We start from the raw sequence: 15,762 nt of genomic DNA, 5'->3' as shown, positions 1-15,762 counted from the left end.
AACCTGCTAATGCTGAACGTTATATATACTTTAGATGTCATGTGTAAAGTATCCCAAGATATCAATTTCTGACAGGGAAAAAAATCTACGTATTTCTCCATTCAGGGCAAAGTTGTCAGAGACAAGCTATAATGCATCTCATCCCTTCTGATAACACCTGTCTCTAGCCAATACACTGTGAGTACTTACTATGCTATGTTAGAAAGGAGGGCCAACATTTGAAAATCATTTATTCACTCTTTGTAGGAAAGGATTTTGTGGTGTGTACATCTGCATGCACCTTTATATGCCATTATCTGTCTGCCAGGTGGTTCTCTGACCCTTCCTATTATTTTAGACCATGTGGATCTTTGCTTGATTCTTAGATAAGGGCCATGCATTTGGAGGGGTGTGGAGGTAGGGCTAGGGATATAGACATCAAGTCACAATCCTGAAGAGACATGTGGATTCTGTTCTTGTACCAATCTAGCCCATTTAACACTACTCTGGTGACTAGCTCCTTAGAGGCAGCCTTTGTTGGTTCTCACCATGGTGTCTTACATGCTAGATATTTTATTCCAGCACCTAAGGACTCTTGACTTGAGAACCTGAAATGTCAGTTTTAGTGTTATCCCTGGAAGAATATGTAACGAATTAACAGACACCTTATCAATGATTGACTTATATTATTAGAACTGGGCAACTTGGGCAGGTAGCACAGGGTTCATGACCTCTGAATCAATAGAAAGGAATAGAGAAAACACTAAAGATAAGCTTTGTATTTTGCATTTCCATTCATCCACTTATTCATTCAAGGAACACTCCATAACCCTTGGGTATGCTCCTCCCGAATTTGTCTAGCAGGATCTCAGAACTGCTATGGCCCAGGGACTGCTACTTGCCTCCCCTTTTCCCTCTGGCCAACAAAAGTCCGTGCTGTGACTAATCCATCAATGTTCAAAACCTGTATGCTGTGTATGAGAACATAACTTTTTTTTCATTTTATTTTGTTTAAAAAGTCTTAGGATCAAGAGATATGATGTATAAACGTGAGTAGATCATGATACCTGGACTTCAAGCCTGATGCCACAATTAAGTAAGAATTTTAAAATATCCTCCATGGGGAGGGTTCATTAGTTTTCTATTTCTGTATAACAAGTCACTCTCCAGATTGTGCAGCTTAGAACAATAAATATTTATTATCTCACATAGTCTCTATGCACTGTGGATTTGAAGGTAACTTAGCAGCGTCATTATGACTTACAATATTCCTTAAGGGTATAGTCAACAAGTCAGCAAGGCTTGCAGTAATCTGAGGGCTTGACTGCAGCTGAAAAAGCCACCTCTAAATTGGCTCAGTCATAGGACTGGCAAATTTATCTTGGCTCTTATCAGGACGCCTCCATTTCTTACCATATGGACTCCACCAAAGAGCATCTTAAGTGTTTCCTGACATAACAGCTGGTTTCCTCTATGGCAAGTTCTCCAAGAGGAAGAATCTGCAATGTCTTTCATGATCCAGCCTTAGATGGCCCACACCATCAATTCCACAACTTCTTAATTGTTTATACAGTCCAGCCTTATTTCTCTGTGGCAGGTGTACTATACAATAGAATAAATTGCAGAGAGTAGGAATCATTGGGAAACATCTTAAAGACTGGATAAGAGGGGTTTGGGATATACTGTATTCAGGAAGAAAGTGTGTATTTTTGGCTAAAAGAAAAGACTGTTAGTTTGTATTATTGTTCCCCTAAAAGCACCTCCTTTCTGGACCTGTCTTCATCAGCTTTACTGCAAACAATCTCCCAATATCATTGGAACAACACTTACTTCTTTCTTACATTACTTATCAGTGGCTTTGATTTGTCCACTTTATTTTGTTCTGCTCTGCTCCATGTATTTCCTCACTTTATTTGCCATCCAAGTCACATGCCCAGGCCAGTAATAGGGAGTGGAAAGAGTATGGAAAGGGAAGGGATACACTCTTCCATACTACCTGAAGTAGGTGGAATCTTGTCTCCTCAAAAGGTCCCTATGCCCTAGTCCCTAGAACAGGTGAATAAGTTTTATTTTATGAGAAAGGAGAATTAACGTGGCAAATGGAACTGATGTTGCTAATCATTTGACTTTAAGATTGGGAGATGAGCTTAGATAATCCAGATGGGCCCATTGTAATCACAAGTATCTTTAAAAATGGAAAAGGCAAGCTAACAAGGAGATGCAGAGAGATAGGAGAGTGAGAACACTGGGCTCGAGGCTGGTGGCTTTGAAGACGGAGGAATGGAGTCGTGAGCCAAACAGTACAGGTGGCCTCTAGAAGCTGCAAAAGAGCAAGAAAATGGGTTGTCTCTTAGAGCCCTAGAAGGAAGACGGCCTTGTTAACACTGTGATTTTAGCCCAGTAAGACCCATTTTCCACTTCTGACTTCCAGAACTGTTAAAAAAAAAGAGTCAAATTAGAAAATAAATTTGGACTTAGTAAGAAGAAACAATTCAAAAGGATTATTGCAAAGGAGAAGAAATTAACTATTCCAATAGAAGTACAGAGCTATTGGGATAGAGAATCCTCAGATCATAAACTCTGCAGGCATCTCAAGGGCTAGTCAGTAATAGGTTGTGTTTTTGTTTTTTATAGGGAAGAGTAAACAATGTGAGAAAGAACAAGGTGTGGAGAAGTGGGATGAAAGGGTGTGATCTGATAGGACCTTAGAATATGGAATGTTTTGCCTTTCTATTGATCTATTCATAGAAGGGAATTTAAGGAGGGGCTATATACTGGCTCAAGCTGGGGGTGGGTAAAAATGTTCAGGAACCTAGGATGAAGGGAAATCTTAAACTTTATTTAACAAGCATTTTGTCCTAATTCATTAATGGGGATAGCTTGGCTAATCCTTCATGAGGAAAAGAATGGGAATTAGAAGGTCTGTATTTAGTCTTGTCATAGGTAAACAAAGTGGGGGGCATCCCTGAGTTTTACTTGTCATAGAAGGAAGGATGGTTCTTTGCAATAAATCCTTTCTCAGAACACAAAACTCAGGGGAAGGGAGTTCTTAACCTTTATTATTTTCCAGGACCATAAGTCTCAGCAAAAATTTACTATTTTCAATAATAAATTTGTATTGTTTAAGCCATTAAGTTCATGGTAATTTTTTTATGGCCATGGTAGGAAAGTAAAGGCCGGGTGACTTGCAGTGGTTTCTTGTATCAGAGATAAAGCCAACCTATAAATATCAATATTCAACATCAGTGGGAAATAAATTTTTGTTTTTGCAAGCCACGTTAACTTGTTTTTTTTTATTATGTCAGACTTACAGTAAGGGCTGACAAAACACTTTCACATACACCATTTCAAACACTATGCCATACACAGCACATAGAATGTTGCCTAGAACATAGTTAAGTGCTAAATATTAGCGATTATTAATTTTGCAAAATTTGCTTACTTTTGTTGTTATTAGACATTTAAGTGGAGATGCCAAATTATTATTTAGATTCATATGTTTAGAGTTTTGGGGTGGAAAAATTACAAGTCCGCAGCACACAGACATTCAATGATATCACCTTGAGAGTGAAAACAGAAAAGAGTATCTGAGACAAAACAAGAGCATCAAAGAAAAGGGTAGAGATATGGACCAGTGGAGTAAAAATAGAAATGAAAGTAAATAATGTCCCAGAAAAAAGATTTTTTTTTAAGGAGAGAATGATCAACCATATCAAATACTGCTGATGGGAAAATAACACAAGAACTAAAAATATATCATTGCATTTAGCAAAGATCATTGGTGATCTTGACAAGAAATGTTTCCCTGGAGTGTTAGAGACATTGTCCCACTGCAGTGGTTACAAGAAAGAATGAGAAGAGAACTAGAAAAGTAAATGTAAATACTCTTGTAATGATCTTTACTATAAGAAGGAAGAAAGAAGTGAGGTAGTCGTGGGGAAGGCATGGAGAGTCAAATAATTTTTTGTGTGTTTGTCTTGTTTTGCTTTGTTATCTTCCATATGAGAAATATCAAGCATATTTATATTCAGAGAGAAATGATTTGGCAAAGTGGGGAATTTTGGTAATGTAGGAAAAAGGAGAATTTCTGGAAAATATTCTTGACTGGGTCAGAAAATATAGTTCCTCCAGAGTAATAAGATGGAAAGGAAAGTATCATAATTCAGGTGCAAATATAGTGAAGAATTTGATTGTGGGGGCACATGGCCATTTCTTTAATTGTGTTTACTTTCTAAGCTGGGGATGGAGATGGAGGAGGGAAGGCCCTTGTGCAGCAAGCCAACGATGGGGACTGTTCATTCAGGAAGGAGGACTGATGAGCGACATAGGGAACTGCAGGAGGACTGCTGAGCAGCTCTAAGAACCCACTTGGTGCTGTTGCCGTTCATTTAAAATGGGACCAGTCTGATTTGTAGTTTCTCTCCTCTCATGTGCATCTGGGTAAATTTATGAACAGAGTAAGTAGAGAATTGGATATAACCAGGGTTGGGGTTTTGTCGGTTAAGTGGTCAAAAAAAGAGAAGGGAAAGTGTGTGAGTGTATGATAGTCAGTGGTTATAATGGAGTATGCTGTCTAAGCTGTGCATGAAGGAAGCAAGCACTTACAGGAGAGACAGTTAAATTTTGGATGAGTAACGGAGTACTGACTCCAATAAATATAAAGACATATGAAGTTATGATACTAGAAGGAATGTATTAGAAAGAGGTGTGTGATGGTCAGAGTGGAATTCTTGACACTGAGATTGTGGAGATGGGCCAGTCACTGGCAATAACGGGAATGAGTGTCCCAGGTATACAAGTATGCTGGAGAAGACATCAAGGCATGGGAGACCATGACTTTAAATAACCATCCATTTGAACATAACTTCTCCAAGAATTAGGACAGCAGTATTATTGAAGAGAGTGACATTGAAATATATTTACTGAGGTCTTCCTGTATTCTATGTCTTGGTGAAAAACAAAGGGAGTCATAACAAAATATGCAAAACAAAATAAACAAAGATAAAATATCTCTCATTGTGGACTTCCCAGTCTTGTCCTCAGCTGACTTTTCCTGATGACACAGAAAGGTGGGCTTCAACTATGATGGGAAAAATCTTTCTCCAAAAGAATTCCTATTGACGGCTCTTCATGTGATCTAGACAACTGTTTGGTATCTTTAACAACTTCTTGTTCTCTGCAATTATTCATTTCTTTTGGTTAGTTAAAAATTATAAGTGTATTGAAATTTCACTCACACTAAAATTTTATTCCTAGATGCCCAAAATCAAAGTATGCACTAGTCATATTTTTATTAGATATCCTGTTAAAAACTGAAATGAGAGTGGGGAAAGAAGTGGTCCACAATGGACTGAGTGTTTGTTTACAGCCACCTAACCCTCAAGGTGATGACATTAAAAGATGGGGGGTCTTTGGGACGGAATTAGATCATGAGGGTGGAATTCTCATGAATGGGATTAATGCCCTTGGAAAAGGGACCTTCCCCCTCTCCCTGAGAGCTCTCCTTTTTCTGCCCTGTGAGAGCACAGTGAGAAGTTGTCAGTCTGCAGCCTGGCAGAGGGCCCCTGCCAGAACCTGACCAAGCTGGCACCCTAATCTCAGACTTCCAGTGTCCAGAACTGTGAGAAATAAATTCATGTTGTTTATAAGCCACCACTCTTTGGTACTTTGTTACAGTGGCCCAAAGGATCTAAGATGTGGTCCTAGTGTCAAAAATATCACAGGAATTAGGTCAGTAGTCTTTAACCCTTTGTGGGTCACAGAGTATTATAAGCAATGAATACAGATAATCTATTTACATGGGGCATTTAAAAAATGCAGCTTTTCCCTAAGTTCCTCATTTAGCTAAAATGTGCTGTGTGTGAAAGAACAAGCTATACAGAAGACTCTTACCAGGTGGTATGTGTCTAAGGCTTAGCTCTGAGTGATATAAGTAAAGTTGAAGCATACATTAGAACTAAAATAGTGTCCAGATAAAATACCTGAAGAAATAAACATGAAACATCTCTCAAGAAAGGAGGTGCTCAGGGCATACAGGTTCCATCCAATTGAGGGAAACAAAAACAAATCATCAAAACAAGCAGCTAAGCTCAAACAGTATTTTCCTGAACAGCTTCACCGTAAGTCTCCTCAAGGGACAATGCTTTCCATCTCACCCCACCTACACACACACACACACACACTCAGTTCATTCCACTTAGTAGCAGACAGAGCCCATGGGAGAAAAGAGCAATGAAGTTTTATGATTTGATCTCCCTTTAGTCCCTATGTACTATTCAATGTATAAGACAAGGAGGTGAGTAGGTGAGTGCATATCCCAGTATCAGTAGCTTTTGAAAAATGGAGGCTTCCAGATGATCAAATAAAATGGAGTTGCTCCTGTTCTATATGAGCAGAGATACCATCTTGATTTTAATTTCTAACATTACTCATGGGGTTGGGGGTTTCTTACCAAGAGTGCCAGTAAACTAAGTCACACGTTAGATTGTTTGTTAGAACACCAAACGCGACTTTTTCCTGGGGAACTTCATAGCCTTTTGCTCAAAGTGGGGTGAAGTGGGGTGAAGAAGGAAGTAAGAAGTTAAAGCAACTTTCTCAGTCCTAAAATTAAAAGTCGTAAAAAGAAATTATAGGCAAGTTCCACAAAACTAATGTGCTGTGCAACACGACTCTCTCAGGATCCCAAGTTACCTTTGTAAAAGACTGGAAGTCCACGTCAAGGTCCTGGCCGGGACAGCGGGTGGGAGGCAGGGGAGAAGAAAGACAGTGAGAAAGCAGTCACAGAAAAGGGCTTGTGAGAGTCACTACTTGGCGAAGAGATGGAAACCCACCATTTATTGTTCTCAGTCTTGCTTTACCCAAGCCATAAAGTGAACATGTACGCATGTATATTGTGTGTGTCAATATTTGGATGTTCATATACATGTACATTCACATGTATTTTGATTATGTGAATGTTCACATTGTGCGAATTCATTATGGGAAACCTCACTGACGTGGAGTTGGTAGGCCTGCAGGAGAAGTTGTCATGCTTATAACCTCCTCTTAAATCTCAGATCCCATTGGAAGAGACCAACGTCATACTGTTTTAGCTACTTTACCACTCAGCAGGAAAAAGGCATTTCCACCTTACGCCTCCACTGCAGTCCAGTCGATGAGAGACTGTCACAACTTAGCCAATGAGAAGCCATGATAGTGGGACTTTCAGTTTACTCCAGTAGACGTTTTTCTTAGAACAGGCCTCCCAACTAGGCCCCTTCCTCTCTAAGGAGTGGTCCTCTCCTTTGTTCTCTGGCCATGCCTATCATTCTGCTGTAGCTTGCATGTTCCAAGTTGCAACTCTCTGCTATCTCTGAATAAACCCATTTTCGCTGGTAAAATAACTGTTTCACTTTTAAGGTTAACAACATGTACGCACATGTATGCATTTCTTTGAATTATGTGCATGTTTTTGGGGTGCTTAAGTTTTTTTGTAGCCAAATATAAATAAAATTTCATTATACTCCTGATGAAGGATAACGTTTGCCAAGGTTAGATTTCTGACTCTGAGTCCTTGATTGATTAGTTTACTTTGATGGATACTGCCTGTCTTATGGAAAGGCAGAGCCATTGACACACATTAACTAGGGCATCGACTTAGAATCACTATTCTAGAAGCCTTTGTATGCTTTTATAAGTCAGTACATATAGCTTAAGAGTTAAGGTTAATGCCAAGCTCAAGATAAAATTAACTAAACCCACATAATAACAATGGCAAACATTTTCCAGATCTTACGGCATGCCATATACTATGTTAAATACTTTCATCTGATTCTCTGAAAAAACTCAGTAAAGGAACTACTATTATTATCTCCATTTTACACATGTGGATACTCACACATAGAGAACTTAAATAGCTGCCATGTCCACACACCTGGGTAGAGTGGCAGAGTGTATATATATATATATACACACATATATATAGGTATACATTTATATATATATTTGCAGTATTCATGGCAATGCAATCACATTGCTTGGGGGAAAAAAATGGAAAATCTTCATCAGCATTCACAAATTTCCTAAATAAAATATAAAAATACAATCCTTGTTATACTTAATGACTATCTGCTGCCACTTGGAATGATTGGAGCTCTATTTGCAGATTTTTTTGTTGTTGTTATTTTTAAACTGCTCTCTTTTGATCTTTTTTTTTTTTCATCAAATCCAGAAGAGCCCACAGCAGCATGAGTTCCAAAGCCCAACTATAAAGCCAAAGCATCATGAATAGTTGTAACTGAGAAAGAAAGGTGCAACCCCAAGCGCAGTTCCACCCTGGGAAGCAGGCATGTTCTCCTAAGATGGAGACTTTGGAAAACCTAGTCACTCCAGAAATTAAACACTTTTTGGAATTATGTGTATGAATGTCGGTGTCCTCTAAGGGACTATGTAGGAATACACTAAAGACTATCAGCAAATCTTGACTGCAATGACTTTTTCTAACACTGCCTCGGAAAGTCTGTTTCATAACCACTGCATCATAAAACTGTCTCTTATGTCATAATTCTATCTATTCCTAACTCCAATAAGTATTCTTCGTGCCCCATTTGCAATGGTCATTATTTGCTTCACCGCTATGCTCTTTTTCAAAGATCACAGAATGGTAGCCTAAGGGCTAAACTGCCCAACTCTCATTCCCTCTTTTTGCACAGAGTGTGTGTGTGTGTGTGTGTGTGTGTGTGTATGCAAAGTATATGTATATGTATGTATGCATGTGTGTGTATATGAATATATGTGCCTGTCTATGAATATCACTGCTTTAGAATAACAGAGATGCACTGATTCTTTGTCACTACCCCTTTACATGTTTATATTGCTTGCCTGGCAGCCCCCTAGTCGCACTTGAATTTATAACTATTATTTTATATATTTCTCCAAGTCATTTAAGTTGTACATATTTTGTATCCTTAGCCATATGAGTTCAGGATGGGCATCTTCTTTTTAATTTTCTTCAGAGCATGGATATATCAACTCTTGAATTTGCAAGCAACATTTTTTGTGCTGTGTATTTTTAGACAATTTATTAGATCCTCAGTCCAGAACCCAAAGACATTTTAAAGGTCCTATAAAGATCTTTGAGTTCACATTCATTATTTCATCACCTCCATTATTACATTGCTAGGGGAGAAGGAAAGTGTTTTCACCAAGGTCTATACTATAGAATAAACTATATTAATTAATGTCAGATTAGGACTAGAGTGAGGTCATGTGACTAACAGTGCCACTTCCAGTATGTCAATTTATGTTTAGATTATTCATCGATATTTGCCTCAATCTGGTGTACCCTCTAGTTTTTGACAAAGGCTAGATAAAAGAAGGATTGAATAACAGCCCTAATTTTCAAAAGGAGGCAAATTTGAATAATTTCTTCTGAACTTTTTCAGAATACCTATATTGCCTGATTCTGTTCTGGATGCATTAATCTGGGGTCATAGAATAAATTTTCAGGGATGATGATGACAAACATCCCAACAACGTGATTCCAGTTTTTAGAAAGAATGATGTTAGAGTGGTCTTACTGCTAGTGTCTTGCTTTAGGAATGGTGTATTCCTCTAAATTACTGGGGTTAGCCTCACTCTAACTTTTCCAAAAATAAAAATATATTTCAGGAAAAGAGGGGTAAGGAGAAGATGAGGATCACTGCCCATTTTAGAGGCCATCTGGTGCACACTCAGATGCCATCAAATCTGTTGACTTAGAATTTTTGCTTTAAGTGTAGTTTTTTTCCCTGTCAATCTTTCCCCAAGTTCTGTTTCATTCACCTGAGATTGAGTGTACATTGGATTGTTCCACGTGCTTTGGAAGTGTATTCAGGAACTAGTTCTTTTTCAGCACTTTTAAATCCCAAGAAGGAATAAACACCACTTCAATAAGCTGCAATCTTTAAGGCCCTGGATAGTTTCGTGAGTACAGAACTTCTTTTCTAAACTCATCCTCCTACTTAAGAAGTAGTTTCAGTTTCACAAGTCCCACCCATCTATTGTGTTTCCTTGAAAAGCACAAAGGCTAAGAAGAAGTAGATGATCTCTTGAGAACACTGACTTTGTAATCTATTTCCTACTGAAAATTACTTCAAAAGTAAATTCAAGTAGATTCTGAAAGGCAAAGAAAAATCCCTCTGTTCCTTCTCAGTCAATATTACTTGTGACTTACCACCTCTTATCTTACGCTTTTCTTTTTTCTGCTCCCATACTGTCCCCTTAGGGATCAAAGTCAGATCCGTCAAAAGCGATTAGGGAGAAGAGCTTGACAATTCCAAGAGTAAAAAATATATATAAAGAATAAGAGTATTTAAAGGGTGGAAATAAGAACAGATAAAGCACAGTTTGAAAGAACACGTATATGATGACATTTTGCATATTAACAAAGAAAATAGAAGTCTCAAACAGATTTCATTCAAAAAGTAAGTGAGGCAACTCTAAAGCATTCAAGAGTTTTATTGAGTATTTGCTATAAGCATTGTTCTGAATATACAGAGAGGAAAATGCAAGGGAATATAACTGAGACAAAGTCCAGTCCTTAAGTCACTTACCATTTATAGGTGTGGAAATAAAACAGACTTGTGAAAAGTAAATTACCAAAAAAATGGTAAGTGATTGGTATAGAGAAGAAGAATTAGAGAAGCTTCCAGAAACATTCCTGCTTAACGAGTGTGCAGTATTTTCAGTATTGTAATTGATTTTTTTTCACTTATGTAAACTTTAAGGTTATAGGAGGTTTTCACATGGATTATCTCTTCTTATCCTAGATTAACATTTTGAAATAGATAATCTCATTTCATAGATGGGTAAACTGTGGCTAAGGTGTTTTAAGTAATTTTTTCAATGTTATGTGGTTAGAGGATGTTAGAAATCCTCTAACCATTGATCAAAATAAATGAAATGCTGACATTTAAAAGAGGCATAAATATTCATTACTTAATTCACCTATTATGTACAGAATGATAATACTTCAGCCTCTAGGCTAGGCACCAGGCAAATATTTGTGAATAAAACATAGCCTCTGATTTCTCAGAGAAGCTAGGTAAAGACAAGTTAGCAGTACCTATTAAATGTGATTGGCTGACTGATCAAGGGAATAATAATGATCAAATAGCATTTGCTAAAACTCTTCTAAGTCTTGGATTGTTAGACTGGAGCTGTCACAAACCATACCCATGTATAATACAGCCATAAAAAGTGGGTCAGGACATCAAGGATTTGAGAAACTAGGAAGAAACTAGTATCTTTTCCTTTGAAGAGTTGCCATTTGAGAAGAGAGAAGCTTACCATTTGAAAGAAAAGCACACAGTGCCTCAGTTTACCTAAGGGCCCCATCTTTATGAGGGAAAATCTGCTTTTAAATCCAGTGCTATAATGTTCTAGCTGTGGAATTTTGAACAAGTTTCTAAATACTAATAACTAACTATTAGAAAGAGAAATTAGGAAAACAATCCCATTGACAAAAGCATGAAAAAAAAATACTTAGAAATAAATTTAACCAAGGAGGTGAAAGATCTATAAACTGAAAAAAAAGAAATTGAAGGAAACACAAATGAATGGAAAGGTATTCCATGTTCATGATTTAGAAGAAATAATGTAGTTAAAATGTTCTACCCAAAGCTCTCTATAGATTTAATGCAATGCCCAATCATATTTATCACAGAAATAGGAAAAACAATCCTAAAATTTGTATAGAACCACACAAAAGACCCTGAATAGCCAAAGCAATCTTGAGAAAGAACAAAACTGAAGACATCACATTTATTGATTTCAGATTATATTACAAGGCTATAATTATCAAAACAGTATAATAATAATAATAAGTAATATAAAATTAGACTCACAGATCAAATGGAACAGAATAGAGAGTCCAGAAATAAACCCATGAATATGGTCAGTTTATTTAACAAAGTAGTCAGGAATAAACAATGTGGAAAGATAGTTTCTTCAATGAAAAGGTCTTGGGAAGACCAGATATCCACATGCAAAAAAATGAAACTGGACTCCTATCTTGCGCCTTATGCAAAAATCAACTAAATATGATTATGAACTTGAATACAAGACCTGAAACCCAAAACTCCTGGAAGAAAACATAGGTAGCAAGCTCTTTGACATTGGTCTTGGCTGTAATTTTTTTGTATTTGATACCAAAAGCAGGAAAAAATTAACAAAAGAAAAAATTAACAAGTGAGACTGCATCAAACTAAAAGGCATCTGCATGGCCAAGGAAGCCATCAACGAAGTGAAAAGGCATCTATGGAATGGGAGCAAATATTTGCAGACCGTATATCTGATCCAAAATATACAAAGGACTCATACAATTCAATACCAAATAAATAAATAAATAAATAAATAAATAAATAATCTGAAAAGAATTAAGGAAAAAAGGACCTGAATAGACATTTTTCTAAAGAAGACATGCAAATGGCCAACAGGTACATGAAAAGGTCAACATCACTAATCATTAGGGAAATTCAAATACAAAACACAATGGAGATATCACCTCACATCTGTTAGGATATCTATTATCAAAAAGACAAGAGATGACAAATGTTGGTAAGGATGTGGAAAAACAGAACCTTTGTATACTGTTGGTAGAAATGGAAACAGGTTCAACTGCTATGGAAAATGGTATGGGAGTTCTTTATGAAATTGAAAATAGAAGTACCATATGATCTGGCATCCCACTTCTGGGTATATATCCAAAGAAAATGAAACTATTAGCTCAAAGAGATAGCTGTATTCCTGATATGGAAATATTTACAAGGTCAGCAATCTAGTCTAGGTGGCTCCCTTCTGTTTCTCTTCTTTAGCGAAGACAGCAGAAACTCTCGTTCCCCCCTCCCCTTCACTCCCTGCTCCATCAGGCACTCACTTTCCAACTCCCTTTTCCCCTTGCTTGCTGCCTACTTGCTGCTGGGCATGTAGAAATGTTTCAGATACGGAAGCAGAAAGATATATATTTCTCCCCTTGCCTTTATTTGGGGCTCAGACCTTGGGAGATTACTCCCCTCTGAGCCCACCAGTGTAAAATAAACCTCAACACTCATATATTTTATATATATATATATATATATATGAATATTATTCAGCCTTTAAAAAGATGGAAATTCTGCCATTTGAAACAACATATGTGAATGTGAACCTAGAGGACATTCTGCTAAATGAAATAAGCCAGGCAGAGAAAAATAAAATATTTCATGGTATCACTTATACACGGAATCTAAAACAAAAAGTTGAGCTCATAGAAATAGAGCAGAAAAGCTGAAGGGGGTTGGGGAGTGAGCAAAATAGGGAAAAGTTGATAAAAGGGTACAAACTTTCAGCTATAAGATGAATAAGGTCTGAAGACTTAATGTGTAATATAACCATGGTTAATAATACAGTATTACAAAACTGAAACTTACTAAATGATTAGAACTTAAGTGTTTTTATAAAAATATGAATAAAAAAACAAAAAGTAAAATTTAAGTTAGAGTTTATCAGAAAAAAATGCACTGGTAAAGGTATTGGTAGCATTGGGAAATTCAGTGGTGGCTCTTCTTTCCAATTCAGACAGAAGAGCAGAAAATGCTGTTACAGAACTGGATTATTTGATGCCAATGGGGATGATGGGACACTAAAATAGCAGCTTTCAGAAATCCTTTGACTTGTTTTATGACCTGAGCTGCTTCTCAGATCTAGAGCCATTTTTGAAAGTGAGGCTATCTCATCACAAAGAAATAGTTTGCAATACCAAATGTATTCAATGACTCCCTCTCCTGACTGGTAACTAAGATGATACATTGAGGAAAAGAGAATACACCATGTGAAAACTGTTGGATACAGGGTCTGAGTTTTCACGGATACTCAGGTTGCAGTGCATTGATGCTATTAGAGGAGAATCATTTGAGGGTCAGGTAATAAATGTAATCTTTGTCCATATCCACCTCACAGTGACCCACAGGTCAATGGAACCACCCACTGGTTGTTTCCCAGCCTTGAAAGGTATAATTCGAATGGGCATACTTGACAATTTACTGAACATTTATATTAGATCCTTGGGCTACAGATTAAGAGCTATTATAGTAGGGAAAGTCAAATAAAATCCTCTGAAACTGCCCTCTTCTAGCCCTCAACCAAGATAGTAAATCATAAGTAATACTACACCTCACCCCCAAAATAATGGAGATTAATGATACTCTTAAAGACCTACAGGAGGACTGGTGTGGTCCACATTTAATTTCCTGAATCTCCCCTATGGAAATCTAGTGAAACACAAAGAATGGAAGTAGATTTCTCAGCTCAACCAAGTAGCACTTATCATTGCAGCTGCTGTGAATATTTACCAGCACAGATTAACATGTTCTCAAATACCTGAGGTCACTGGTTGGCAGCTACTTGCTTTTCCATCTCTACCAAGAAAGAGCAAAAGCAGCTTATCATCACAGAAGTCAGACAACAATATAAATTTATATTCTTGCCCAGCGTTATGCTTGACACTCTCACCCTCTGTAATATTATAGTACAAAGGGACTTGAATATCTGATTATTGCATATAATCTCATGTTGGCCCAGTAGGTCAACAACACAATGTTAATCAAATCATATGAGCAAGAAGTGTCAGGACATTGTGGGTCTTGGCAAGACATATTGGATCTAGAAGGTAGGACATAAAGTTTATGAAGATTTGGGAATCATGCAGGAAATCTCATTCAAAATAGAGGACAAATTATTGCTTGTCTTATTCCCACCAATAAGAAGGAAACAATGTCAGGTAACATCTTCAGCTTCTAGAAACAGCACATTCCATACCTAGAAATACTGCTGTGATCTGCAACATAAGGTGACAAGAAGGCTTTAGTGCAAATATGCCTGTTGCTTGAGCCATATAGCTAAACAAAGTTTATGGTACAAAAGTCATCTGTGGTGGAAAAAAAGATACTATAAATCTATAGCAAGCCCCAAATGCAGAATTGTGATATAAACTGGAGAAAATCCATGCCATCTCCAGCAAAGAATTCTGTACCTTAGAAAACAGTTCTGTGTGGACATTCAGTTTTCCCAGCACCATCTGTATAAAGACTGTCATTTCCTTATTGTATATTCTTGGCAAACTTCTCAAAGACAAGTTGAATATTAATGCATGGTTTTATTTCTGGACTTTTTATTCTATTCCATTGGTCTATATATCTATGTTTGTGCCAGTATCACACTGTTATAATTATAGTTGCTTTGTAAGTTTTTTTTTTTCAATGAGTCACTTACAGTTTATTTTTGCCTGAAAGTATTTCACATCTCTGAACACAGCTACATGACAGTAGTACTAGCCATCAGGTAAAGCAACAGTGCGAAATCAGGAAGTGTGGTGTCTCCAGCTTCATTCTTCTGTCTCAATTGTTTAGGCTCTTCAGGGCTGTTTGTGGTTGCATATGAATTTTTGGATTGTTTTTTATTGCTTTAAAAAATGCTATTGGGATTTTGATAGGGACTGATTTAATTTGTATATCACTTTGGATAATGTGGGCTTTTTAAGAGTAATATTAAATCTTTCAATTCATGAACATAAGGTTTTCCCATTTATTTATTTTTTAAAACTTTCTTTCATAAATGTTTTGCAGTTTTTAGTTCTATCAACTGAGAGAGCCCAGTAACAATGCATAATAAGAAGGAAGTGGTAGAGCCAGAGTCAAGTGAAAGCTAGATCAGAGACACAGGTAGGCTGCATGAACCGCTGGCCCTAAGCCCTGTAGCATCCCCACTGTGGCACTGTTGCTGCTCTCT

The sequence above is a fragment of the Manis pentadactyla genome, chromosome 9, assembly GCF_030020395.1.
Source record: "Manis pentadactyla isolate mManPen7 chromosome 9, mManPen7.hap1, whole genome shotgun sequence".
NCBI classification, from domain to species: Eukaryota; Metazoa; Chordata; class Mammalia; order Pholidota; family Manidae; genus Manis; species Manis pentadactyla.
This window is presented reverse-complemented; position numbering follows the sequence as displayed.